The sequence below is a fragment of the Antechinus flavipes genome, chromosome 4 (assembly GCF_016432865.1).
Source record: "Antechinus flavipes isolate AdamAnt ecotype Samford, QLD, Australia chromosome 4, AdamAnt_v2, whole genome shotgun sequence".
In the NCBI taxonomy this organism is placed as follows: domain Eukaryota; kingdom Metazoa; phylum Chordata; class Mammalia; order Dasyuromorphia; family Dasyuridae; genus Antechinus; species Antechinus flavipes.
Genome location: NC_067401.1, coordinates 142,945,168 through 142,958,258, shown reverse-complemented (window position 1 = coordinate 142,958,258; position 13,091 = coordinate 142,945,168). Strand labels below are relative to the sequence as shown.

The 13,091-nt window shown below is 41.3% G+C and overlaps 1 protein-coding gene across 8 annotated transcripts in view; it reads right to left on the bottom strand.

Annotated features, from left to right (window-relative positions):
* MAPT (microtubule associated protein tau) overlaps nt 1-13,091 on the bottom strand; it is a 156,513-nt gene that overhangs the window by 130,871 nt on the left and 12,551 nt on the right. Inside the window, exon 1 of one of the 8 annotated variants that reach the window (XM_051994915.1) lies at nt 3,495-3,863. The exons of the other annotated variants lie outside the window; for them this stretch is intronic. The gene's annotated coding sequence lies outside the window, so the exon portion shown is untranslated. Of the gene's footprint in view, nt 1-3,494; nt 3,864-13,091 lie in introns of those variants that run through there. 8 annotated transcript variants of the gene reach the window in all.

The window sequence follows — 13,091 nt, the reverse complement described above, 5'->3', positions numbered from 1 at the left end:
TCTTCTATCAAGTGTGAAGCTCTTTCTACCACCTACTGCCTCAGCAAAGTAGTATATTAGCTATCATAATGACTTGCCCAATCTAAGTAACTAAACAATCTCTATTAACCCAGCACTTAACTGCTGATCCACATTTGATTCTGGCACTAAAATTGGTCAACCAGCTAATGACAACCATTAAAGTCCAAAAAAATACTGGATAGAGACTCCTATTCTTGTTCTCAGGTTTCACTTAACTCCTATTCCATTAACAAGCTGGGTTTTGAAGTTAAAGAACGAAAACAATTAAAAATTACCTTTGGAAAACAAGAGTAAACACACAACACAGCTCAGGCTCCACAAAAACTGCCTGTCTGATGCTCTTACAAGGGGGTTATTAAAGAGCATAAATAATTAGGTTAAATATAGATGCCCTGCAAATCCCTTGCTTATTTCAGGCAGACAAACAAGGAAAGCACCAACCCTAATAACAACAGCTCACATTTACCTAGCCCTTTAAGATGTAAAGGCATGTTTCTCACAACAAATGGAAGAGTCTGGGAGAACAGGTTTCAAACCCAGAAAGTCCTGTTTCTGATCCTGCCTCTGATCTGTGTGACCCCGGTTGTTAAGTCATTTTATTTCTTAATGCGCTAGGAAACTCTATAAGATTATTGTAAATAGCAGAGGAGATGCCGACCTGCTTTGGTAAAGGGTTGTTTATACGAATGAGTGAAAGGATAGGGCCAGTCCCTATTCTTTCTAACAAATGCTTTGAAATGTAGATATAATAGACATTATAGACATAATAATAAAGTATAATTAAAACCATTTTACAGATGAGAAAAAGGAGGTCCAGATTTTCCCATGTTCACAGAGTAACTAAGTGTTGGAGCCAGTATTTCAACCAACATCTCTAAACCAAAGGCCAGAACACTTTCCATTTCTCCCTCCCACAATTCTCGATGTTTTCCCCGCCAGTGGTCACCCTCTAATCTGAAACCTCTCTCCCTCCCCATTATCAGCCCCCCACAAATTATAGACTAAACCACTTTTCCACACATCCCCCTTTGTCTCCCACTAGATGCACTCTTGACCATCACGTGTACAGCCACAAGTGACTGACTGTGAATTCTAAAACTTTATAGACCCCACGTGCAGCTTTAAGGAAAGATGCAGCCCAGGGCCAGGATCTGCAAACACCAGCATCTCCTGCGGCAGAAGCCGGTGTGCTTCTCAAGGCCCTTGGCATCTCACCAACTTGAAGCCACCGTCAGCCCATCCCAGTTGGCCAGTGTGCGCAATCTCCTTCAGCAGTGACCTACATTCAGATTTTCTGGTAGGCTCTGCATGTCTAGGGCAGATATGACAAAGCAAAACTGAGCCCACTTGCAAAGGGCCCAGCCTTTAACAAAACAAAGCCCCTAGAGAAAGGCGGTAGAATCTCTCTTTTGAGCTTTTGGAGGAGAATGAGAAAAATGGCAAAAACAGAAAGTCTGTGCAGATGGAGGGAAATTAGGGGAATGAACTGGAATATTCTTTGCAATCAAGGTTCTTTGAATACGTGTAAAGACTTTTTCCAACTATACTGTAAAGTCTCAAAGGACAGGACATGGTCTTATCTACTCTTTATCTCTCTCCCAATGCCCAGTGTAATGCTGTGCAGTTGTTAATCAATAAGCATATATCCATCCAACTAATTAATTAATGCAAAATCATAATGAAGCAATGAGTAAAAAGGTTATTTATGAATTTCATCCCATAACCAACTAATCTTTAAAAACCCATTCCTAATAATTGTTGTTTTGTGGAGTTTTTTTGCGATGTTATTCTGGTATCAGGATGAGAACAGTCTTTAAAGATGTTTAAGCACTCCAGTCTGTGGGATTATAGAAGTGCTTTATATTTAAAGGCTTAGTATTAACAATCTGAATAGGAAGTACTACCTTCAGGGGGTAACTTCACAACAACAAATAGCAACATCTATTAATCATTTTGGGAACCCTACTCCCCATCATATGCTGTTTAAAAAGAAGTTTTCTCCTAAATGTTCAATCTAGCATTTGTTGCTATGGAATTTTATTTGTTGCTGAATAAAATGTGGTCAGGTGTGGTGCTCTATATTTCAAAGGGACTTAATGAATGCTAAATGTTTAGCAAATTCTAAATTACTGAACAGCCCATTCTGGACATCATAAGTATCAACGTGGATTGGGCAACACATGACTGAGTCAATTGTAAAGAATTCCACATGATCAGATAAATTTAAGCCGTGATACATTTCAGAGTGATCATAGAGACAAGAATAGAGAATACATCATAGCACTCATCATTTCAATGTAATTTAGATATTTTATGAATTACTCTACCTGTAAAAAAAAAAGTCATACTTTACGGGTTATCGTGGGAAATAAAAATCCAAGGCTTTCAAATAATAGGTTATCTGAATAATGGAAGTCAAAGTATTTTTTCAGCTGGAGTCATCAATCTCCTCTCTACCTCATATAAAACCACAGTTAACAATCACATCTTGGGGATTGAGGGACTCCTTCTGAGCACAATGTTATGGCCTTATTTAGTGTCTACTATTGCTAAAAAAGCAGAGAGGTAAGAGGCCACCAGTGAGTATATTCTGAATCCTCAAGTCCCACCATATTCTACTAATTGCAAATGAGGAGATCTCTAGTAGCACCCTTACTACTGTTCACCCCACAACCCAAGGCAGAAAAGATACTGACACCATATTTATTGTTGACGGGCCACAGAAAAACAGTAAAAGTCAGAGACTTCAGACTCCTTAAGTTGGAGAGATGAAAGATCACAGAGGAGCCCATTTATCCCAGATATACCGCATCAAAAATCACAAAAAGATTCAACAATGATAAAGAGAGTGAAAGCGAGACCAATCAAGAAAGGAAAAAAGGAACCACCATAAAATTGCTCTGGGAAGTTTATTAAAGCTGTTTTTTGTACAGTGGTAGTTTTACCAGGGGTTACATCCCTTACTAGAGTACATTTTCTTGGCTATTCTAGAAATCATCTAAACCCAACCTCTCATTTTGCGGATAAAGAACCGAGAAGTCGTAAGGCCTTCCCGAGACCACCCGCCCAGGACCTGAGTTAGGAAATCTGATGTTCTACTCTTTCACCCTGTTTCCTCTCCGAGGGGACTGTGTCTTGTTTCACATCATTTTTTTGTCATAGATTTAGAGCAGGTAGGATTTCACAGAAAGGGAAAAGAGTGATGAGCTCTGGGGTCTTGTGTTAACATCAGATCTACATTCTGATGAGGGAGGAGAAAAAAGGAAGGGTAAGAGATGGAATATCTCAATTAGGAATAATATCAGCAAGGACGGAAAGAGAAAACAAGCCCTCTCTGGCAATTTTCAATCTATTAACATGACCTGAATTCCCAGAGAAAGCTATAATTAGGCTCCAAGGCTCCCAGTCAGACTCCCAGGAATCCAGGCGAGGGGAGAGGGGGACTGCAGAGGGCGGGGGTTCCCCGGGCTCACCTAGGAGAAGTGCGAGCTGCGCGGCCCCGCTGAGCGCGGTTACCAGAGTGAACAACGACCACTCCTCTCGGCGCCGCGGGGTCGGACCGTGCCCCGGGCCGGCTGCTCTTCCATAAGCTGCTTGTGCTTCCCACCGGGAGACGGCCCTCTGCGGGAAGGGTTACTTAGGCCTGCCGATGCTCTGAGACTCCAGCACACACAGCTTCATGTATCCGGGTGGGAGTGTGTGTACGGTGTGTGCCCTGCGTGGTTGTGTGTTTGTGTGTGTGTGTGTGTGTGTGGGATACGTGTGTAGGATAGATGAAGATGAAGTTCGCAGGCAACTGTTTCTGGGGCTGCACACACTGATGGAATGGTGGGAATGACATCACAGTGAGCCCAGAAGGCCGCCTGTGGGCACCTCGGGTCTGTGAGGTCACCAGAACCCCAGCGGCCTTTTTAATCTTTCCTCTTAGTTCTCCTCTGACGCGAACAATGGCTGCGATAGAAATACTCAGGGGTTCTTGAACATCCCCTTCCCTTAATCGCCCACACTGCCGTGGATAAAGACAGAAGGGAGACCGCACAAAGCTCCCTCTCTGTCTGCTCTCCAGGGGCTTCTGGGCTGATCGGGAGCGGTGTGGGCCTCTGGCCTTCGGGAGCATCCTTCCGAATCTGTGGGGCTGGTCCTCCAGTCGCTTCAGTCGTGCCTGACTCTCTGTGGCCCCACTGGGGCTTTTCTTGGCAAAGTCACCAGAGTGCTTCACTATTTCCTTCTCTAATTCATTCCTCATCAAGGAAACTGGGGCAAACAGGGCTAAGCACCTTGCCCAGGAACACGCTCGTGTTTGAGCTCATGACTCTCCACTAGGCCACTAAATAACTGGCCCAAGGTCCCACAGCCAGTAAGTGTCTGAGGCTGCATCTGGCCTCAGGCCTTCTTGAGGCAAGGCTGCACCACCCAGCAGCCCTCCCAATTTATCAGCTGTATAACTCTGGGCTCCACACCCAACACTCCATCTTTTCTCTTTCTGTGAAATCCTACCTGCTCTAAATCTATGACAAAAAATGGAAATTATGTTATGAAAGCTGGGAAGAGACTTCAGGTATTCACTTAATCAGACTGCTTTATTTTATGGGCTAATAATGAATCTTCTCTAATGCAGATAAAAGGCAAGTTTTCTTTTTTAAAATTTCATTATTTATTAACACTTTTTATTTCCAAAACATATGCATGGATACTTTTTCAACATCGACCCTTGCAAAAGAAGGTGAGTTTTCTTGAAGACAAAGAGCACCGTTTTTCCTTTTGTCTTTCTTCTTAGCAAAAAGGCCTTATATGTGATAAGAGGCTTAATAAAGATTTGATTAAATTATAGAGACTTGCTACATATAGAAAATAAATGGAGGTGGTGGAGAGATCAACACAATATTTAAATAGAATAAAATTGATGAGATTTTGACATAGAGCTGTATACTGACCAAATTGGTCTATCAGTACAGATATCTTGGATAGTCATTGCAAATGGACAGTGGTCCAGAACAAAATGAAAAGAAGATTGAGCTGGATTCCCATCTTTTGGATACCAGTTTTCTCCCAGGTGGTTGCAGATCACAGCATATCACAATATCAGAAGAATAAAAAAAGTGATTCTGATCCAAAGGGCAGTAGAAAGATATACCATAGATATAAGTGAGCCAAAATATATTACTCTCAATACTACAGAGATGACATAAAGAACATCAAAGACATGTGACTGAAAAGAAGGTAGGTTGGCCAGGTGGCAGGAGTGAGAGAGAAAGAAAAGATGCATCGGTGGTAGACATGAAATATCAAAAGAATAAGAGAAAGGTCTCCAGGATTGCTGGATTGATCTTCTATTGTAAGTTACAGAGGGACAAAGACAAAAACCATGCAAGATGAGCAGGCGAGGCTGGGCTGTGAGATGAATTGGCGGAAGGAATATCCTATGAGTGCTATTTAAACCTATTAAAGTACTAACGAGATGGAGGGCAATGGCATAGAAAAGCAAGATTCACCTCATAAGTCACTCTGAAAATAATCTGCCACTTAGGGCTTGGCAGCTGATGGGGTCTTGAAACAGTGAGACAGTATAATCTTACACTAATGGGGCTCCATCAATAATTATGGGATACACACACATGAAGCAATTAAGTGGTAAAGAAGAAGGTGGGAATATCGCTACATAGAGGAAAGAGACCTTACAGGCCATTTAGGTCTAAACCCCTCATTTTACAGGTGAAGAAAATAAGGCTCACAGAGGCCATCCAGTGACCTAAATATATGGTCCCATAGCAGGGGCAGAGGGTGAGAATCCAGGTTTTCCTGACTCCAAGTCTATGCACTATACTATGATGTCATACTATGAGGGTAAAAGAAGACTTCTCTTGGGGTCCTGGAATCCTCAAAGGCCCTGCTGTTGTTTACTGACCTTCTTTCAGTGAAATCTGCCAAGTGAATTCTAATTTTCTACTGACTTGTGTACAAAAGTAACTAATAAAGATTGGGACTAAAATGGATATGATGTTTAGTCACCCCAACTAAAGCAATGGTCACATCAATATAAGTGGAAGAAGAGTTGGAGAGGACTTTGATCTGTTCACTGATTGACTAATTTTGGTCACCTTGATAAGGTTTCTTTTAAAAGGGATGGGGGTGTTGCACATGTTTAACCCATCCTGGATTGATTGCTGTTGCAGGAGGGGAGAGAGGGAGAAAAATTTGGAACACAAGGTTTTGCAAAGGTGGATCTTTGCATGTCTTTGGAAAAATAAAACATTATTGAAAACAAAATAATTTTTTTTTTTAAAAGGGGGAGTGTGGACTGGGGTAAAGAGAAAGGCATGCAGGTGACCGTGCTGGTAAAAAGTCCATAGAGGAATATTCCCCATCCTGGTCACTACCTGACTCCTCCCATGGAAACTCCAACTGTGATTGGAGGAGCCTGGCAGCCCAGGCAGCTAAATTTAGCTTGGCAGCCTGGACAAAGGGCACAGCCAAGAAAGCACTGGGGTCCGGGCTGCCAGGACTTACTTCATCTTTTCATCTGTTTCCGGGCCTGGCTTCCGAAACCAGGTATCCACTCCCTGGATCTGCCCCTTCGGGCTAAGCCAGTCCAGGGTCAATAGTTAATGACTCCCTGAAAAGAGGCCGAACGCCAGGAAACCGTCGGTGCAACAAGAGACAGTCTGTTCTCCGGGGACAGCCATCTGCTTGGCTCTGTTCGTGACCAGGGGGTCAGCTCGGATGCTGCTTGTGACCCCCGGGACTCGTCCCCATCTTGTTCCTGGTTGGGGATTTGTGGCCTTGACTCCCTCTCTCAGACTCTCTTTTTTCTGGCTGGGCCCGATTTCTATCCACCTCTGACCCTGAATCAGGACCTGGAGGGACCTCACTGTAAGGGCCCCCTTCCCACGGGGAGGACACGGACACACTGCGGACCCCCTGGGCTTGCACAGAGGCCATGCGGGAAACAGGGAGCCCTGAACTGGGGGGAGCACGAGGCCTGCGGAGAGCGCGGCTCTCTGGGAGACTCAGCCGTGTGGCTGTGAGCCTCAGTGTCTCCTCCTGAAGTGGAGATGAGCACTGAGATCATCCTGTGTTTCTGTGATCTTAGAAATTATTGAGTAAAATAGTCTTTCATTACTACTACTACTTTATATAATCTTAGAAATCAGAGTCAAATGTTCTCTTTTCATTACTACTACTCTCCACATAGAGGGCAGAAGCTTCAAGCTGGCAGGAGCCTGGGTTCAAATCCCATGAATGATACTTAACTAGCTCTGTAGGCCTCTGGGCCTACACTTGCTGAGCCTCAGCTTCCTCATCTACAAAATGGGGACAATAATACCTTAGGCAAAATATACGGTAAATATACTTTGGTAAGTATACTTTAGGTAAAATATACTTTGAGGGGTCAAACAGAATGTTTTGTAAACTTCAAAGCACTGTGTAAAAGTCAGCCTATTATCATTAATAATTTTGTTTTGTCAGTTGTTTTTAGTCATATTTGATTCTTGGTAATATAATCAGGGTTTTTTTTTTTTTTTGTTTTGTTTTGTTTTTTGCAAAGATACTGAAGTGGTTTACCATTTCCTTTTCCAGCTCATTTTACAGATGAGAAAACTGAGGCAAACAGGGTGAAATGGCTTGCCCAGGGTCACCCAGCTAGGAAGTGTCTGAAGCCAGATTGGAACTCACGAATTTCCAAGTCTGGCACTCTACAAGCCATAAAACATTGTAGATTGAGATAATAGTGTCATTACAAGGCTATTAGCTTCAGAACGCCCTTTCTTTGCTAGCTTTTCAGCCATATATCAAAACAATTGACTAAGGCTGACCAGCTGATCCATCAGAACAAGGGCAGATTTTGTAAAAGGTAACTAGATAACATATTAGACAGCGCTGGATTTGAGGAAGAGTCAGATTCAAATCCTGCCTCAGACACTTCTTAGCTGGGTGACCTTAGCAAAGTCACAACCTCTCAATTTCAGTTTCCTTATCTGTAAAATGGGTTGATGATAGGATCTACCTCATAGGCAAACTGAATATCAAGTAACTTGTAAAAGTGCTTTGTACCACATAAATACTAGTTAGTAGTAGTGGTAAAAGTAGTAGTAATGAAAAGAGAACATTTGACTCTGATTTCTAAGATTATATAAAGTAGTAGTAGTAATGAAAGACTATTTTACTCAATAATTTCTAAGATCACAGAAACACAGGATGATCTCAGTGCTCATCTAAGTTCAGCCCACATCTGACATTCCTGACAGATTTCTCATAATGTTAATTTAATATATTTAATATAGATTTCATTTCTGAAATTCATATATATGCTTGGATTTCAGAAATGTGTATCATATGAATACATATATTAATATGTGTGTATATACATGAATAAATGTAAATACATATATATTTTTACATAGACACATTATGTATGGTATTCTCCTCACCCACCAGTCTAGGAACCCTATGTAAAAAGGAAATTAGGCCAGTCTATGCTTGATGACTCCATATTAACTCTTACTGACCATTCCCTCTTTCCAAAAGTGCTCTCAAGCCATCTTTTGCAGTTTGAGTATTCTCCGAGTCTGTGAACTCTCATACAGAAAATTATATCCACACTGAATTAGATCAATACATATATATATATAAATGTCCACACTGAATTAAGTCAATACAAATCCATACAAATGTCTACACTGAATTAGGTCAATACAGATCCATACAAGTGTCCACACTGAATTAGGTCAATATAGATCCATACAAGTGTCCACACTGAATCAGACCGATACTGATCCAATATCAACTTCAAGATGCCATTTAGCCATTAAAACATTTATTGAGCATTTATTCAAATGCTCTAACAAAGAGTAAGTTATTTAACCGCCTTCCCCAACCCCACCTTTTGTTTTTCACAAAAAAATCATACCAGGGAGGCAGTTACAAGCTTTCTTAACAACTTCCTTTGAAAATATAAACATCTCAAAAGTTCTTACAAGCATTTTCTCATGCCCAAACAGAATTCCCCCATACAAAGACCAAGTAAGGGAAAGCTAGGTGGCACAGTAGATAGAGTATCAGCCCCTAAGTTGGGAGGACCTGAGTTTAAATATGGCCTCAGACTTAACAGCTGTGTGATCTCGGACAAGTCACTGGACCCCTCTTGCCTCCCCCTCCCCCTCCCCCAAACATAAAATAAGACCAAGCTTTTGAAGCCTTCTTGTTCTCTGAAGAAAGCAGAGAATATTTTTATTTTCAGTTATATACCTGAAAACTGTCATTAGATACTTTTTTCCCTGTCTAGGATAAATAGCAATAATAAAAACTTTATCATTGACATAATGATTTACAGTAGGACAATGGCTGATATAATTATACATCGATCTAAATTTTTTATTAATTATTTTGATCAATATCAATTATCAAATATAACAACACAAGGAGATGAGGCATGCGAATAGTACAACCCTTATTTTATGGAAGAGGAAAACCTTTTTAGAGAAGTGAAGAGATCTGAAAGAGTATCAGAGATGGAAGTGAATTCACAGATGTTCTAAGTTTAGGTTCTAGTCTATTCCCCTCATTTTAGACATGAGAAAACCAAGGTGAGCCAGCTTCTCTAAGATCAAACACCCGTCCGTGGCCGAATCAGGACTCCTACTGCTCAGGTTCTTTCCTGGTCGGGCGAATAGGCGTCCACTAAAGAAAGAGCAGCCCCTACAGTGCTTCACAGACCGGGGCCGGGACACCGGGCTGATAATGAACCTGGTCTCGGGAGGAGTCTTTCCCCCCAGCAGCGCGAGAAAGCCCCTGGCTCCTCTGTGCTTTGATGCCAGACGAGTGAGCAAAAATGTCTGGGGAGAAGAGAGAGAGCAACCCAGGGGCGAATGGGCCCCCTCCTGTGTTTGCAGCTTTTCCCGCCCCCATTTACCTCCTGATCTCACCAACTGAGCTAATTCTCTTTTTATAAATGCCCGTGTCTAAAGAGAGCACTCCTTTTGGCTCCTTCATCTTCCGCAGGGACAGGGGGAGGAAAGTTCCCTTGTACAACTTCCATCTCAGACTTAGACTGCTGAGGACCTTTGTCAATCTCCTCCTTCCTCAAGGAGACTCACTGTTAAGGGATTTCCCAGAGTTTGGATAGAACCAAACCACCAACTTCTTTATTATCACTTTGTGTTCCCATTAGGTCCCCTGTGCCTCTTACAGCATGATGCATGACCTACAAATCTCCCACCTGCAGCTCTCCTTATTATTTGTTAGCAACTTAATGAACATTACGAAGGACTCACAGTGTTCAAGGAGGATGAGGAACTTGTGAAGCTTGCTTATTTTTCTGCCTCTCCATCATTCAGGTCTTCTTCAATGAGATTTTAAAAGTACTTACTAATTGCCTCCTACTGGCAGGATGTCAGGATGGGTATTAAGCCCTATGAAAAACAGGCCCTGCCCTCAAGGGGCTTACACTACCTGGGTTAGTTCTGCAAGGGGATCTCACCTGAATCCCTCTGCCCTCAAAGAAACTCTCCATCATATACCAATTCAGCCAGGAGGTGCAGTGGATAGAGCATCGGGCCTGGAGTCGGGAAAATAGTTCATATTCAACTTCAGACACTTACTAACTTACCTACACACGTCCCTTAACCTTTGGCTGCCTCAGTTTCCTCATTTGTAATGTGGGGATGACAATAGCACCCACCTCCGAGAGTTGTTTAGCGGACTGAATGAGTTAACATGCTAAAATAATTGCTAGCTATGATTATTTTTACTTTATTGCATGGGGAGGATATCTTGAACCAAGGTGTATGGGTTTTATTTTGACACACAGCAGGAAGGGAGAAAAGTGAGAACCCGAGCAAAGGTTATGGTGGCTGGACAGCTCCTATTTCAGTATCTTGGGAAGAGTCTGATGTTGGGAGGTGGAGGGGGGGAGACAGACTCCACCAGCAATAGCTTCCTTGGCAGTAGTGGGCTTGGGCTCAAGATACAGAGAGGTAGGTTGGAGTCATGGAAGTTCTTAGGCAAGGAAGAAATGTGATAAAAACATGGAGGAAATTAACTGTCAAGGAAGTACCTAGGCAAGGGAGAAATATGATAAAAACATGAAGGAAATTAACTGCTGGGAGACCTTTGTGATATAAAGAACAATGATTATGGGAAAAAAAAAGGAATTATGAATAGCCAAATTAACTATAGGAGACATATGAGGGAGGATGCTACCTGCAACCAGAGAGGGAGCTGATAAATAGAATTATGTATGGAATAAATTTATATGTATATATACATATTTGTGAAGCGTGATACCTGTTCTTTAGAGCATGTGGGGGGAAGAAGAGAAGGGAAGAAAAAACAGAAGGAAAAAAAGAAAAAAATGTTCATAATAACTTTATTATATAATTAAAAAGGCTATACATAATAGTCTTACAGTTTCATGTGCAATTATATTGTTTTTATTATAACATGTTTTTTATATGCCCTGTTCTTATTATACCATTTTAAGGAAATGTTTGTTTTATTTTATAAATTAAAAATAAAATAAATAAAAATGTTTTTTTTTTTAAAAGGAAGGAAGAGGTGGGTCCAGCAGTTATCTACTAGAAGTAAATATCTACTGGAAGTAAGATTAACAGGATATCTGATAGATTAGATAGAAAGACAAAAAAGAGAGAATAGTTCAAGCCATTGTGAGAGGATCTCAGTTATCCTAAGCATATGGCAAATCAAATGAGTTTCTAAATCTCTAGTTCTGTGCCAAGGTCCTTGATAGTAACAGTAAACAGCTTGTATTTGTATAGATCTTTACAGTTTACACTTTGTATCTATTTCCTTATTTGAGCCACAAAAGCACCCTGTATATTGTTTTGGGGGATAGTCCCAACAAGGGAAACTCCCTCCACAATGACCACTTGGTCACCAGAAACTGAGGGGTTTAGAAAATTATCTGGAGGAAGCAAGAGGATTTACCTATAGTCACCCAACTAATTAAGCAGACTGAACTTGGATCTTTCTGATCCCTCTATTTCTTTAGAACATGTTTTGATTAATGAGCACAACTCTTATTATGACCCTATTTTACAGATGAGAAAGCTGAGATCTAGAGTGATAAGATGACCCTGTCCACTCCTGTCTTTCTAAAGCCAAGAAACTAAAAAACCTAATCAGTACTGCTTCCTAATTCCAATTTCTGTTCCTTATTTCTGAGACTGCCAGGGAAAGGTTAAATCTATTCATAAATGTTGGGGTTTTCCCCTGAGCAGGAGTTCTTAACTGTGTATGTATGTATGTAGGTGCACATAGACTTCTATGACAGTCTAGGGAAACCTATGGACATTCTCTCAGAAAAAATTGAGCAGATTACAAAGGAAATCAATTGTGTTGAAATATAGATGCCATTTCCTCCTTCTAACCTGAGAGACCCCTTAAAACATCTCCACATCATGGATCCTAGAATAAGGACTTGTATATTAAGGATTCCTAGTAGAGATATGATGGAACAGTTCCAAGAACAGAGATCCAATTGTTAATTTTCAGTGTGATCATTTACCTTGAGTGGCAAATGCTACAAATCAGGGTTTGAGTTATTATTTTGCCAATTATCTAGACTTAAATAATGGAGAAAATATCAAGAATGTGTATTAAACCTAAAAGTGTGTCCTATACTCTGCACTCCCCTCCAAAGCTGGTTGTTAAATATTTTCTAGTACACCCCTCATTCTTGGGTACCTTCCTGCATTGTAATGGTGCATATACGAATGGCTTTCAAATGAGGAAAGAATGAAAAATCACTGCTAAACGAAGTACTAGAGGTGCAATAAATGAACCAAATGCTGTCCCTGACCTCAGGGAGCTTCTATGGTCAGGCACGGGTGTTCTGGTTTTGAAAGCTGAGGGGCTAACGAGGGGAACCACAGGGGACTCTACTGGATAAATTAAGGCTTCATCTACATGAATTAAAATGAAAAGAAATGCTAACTACTCCATCTAAAATTCGTGCTGGAAAGGACCCAAAGCATCTTCCTTGAATCAGAAGGGACCTAAAATCACCTCCAAGTAGACCTCGAGGGCTGCCCTGTACCCCAATACTTTGGACT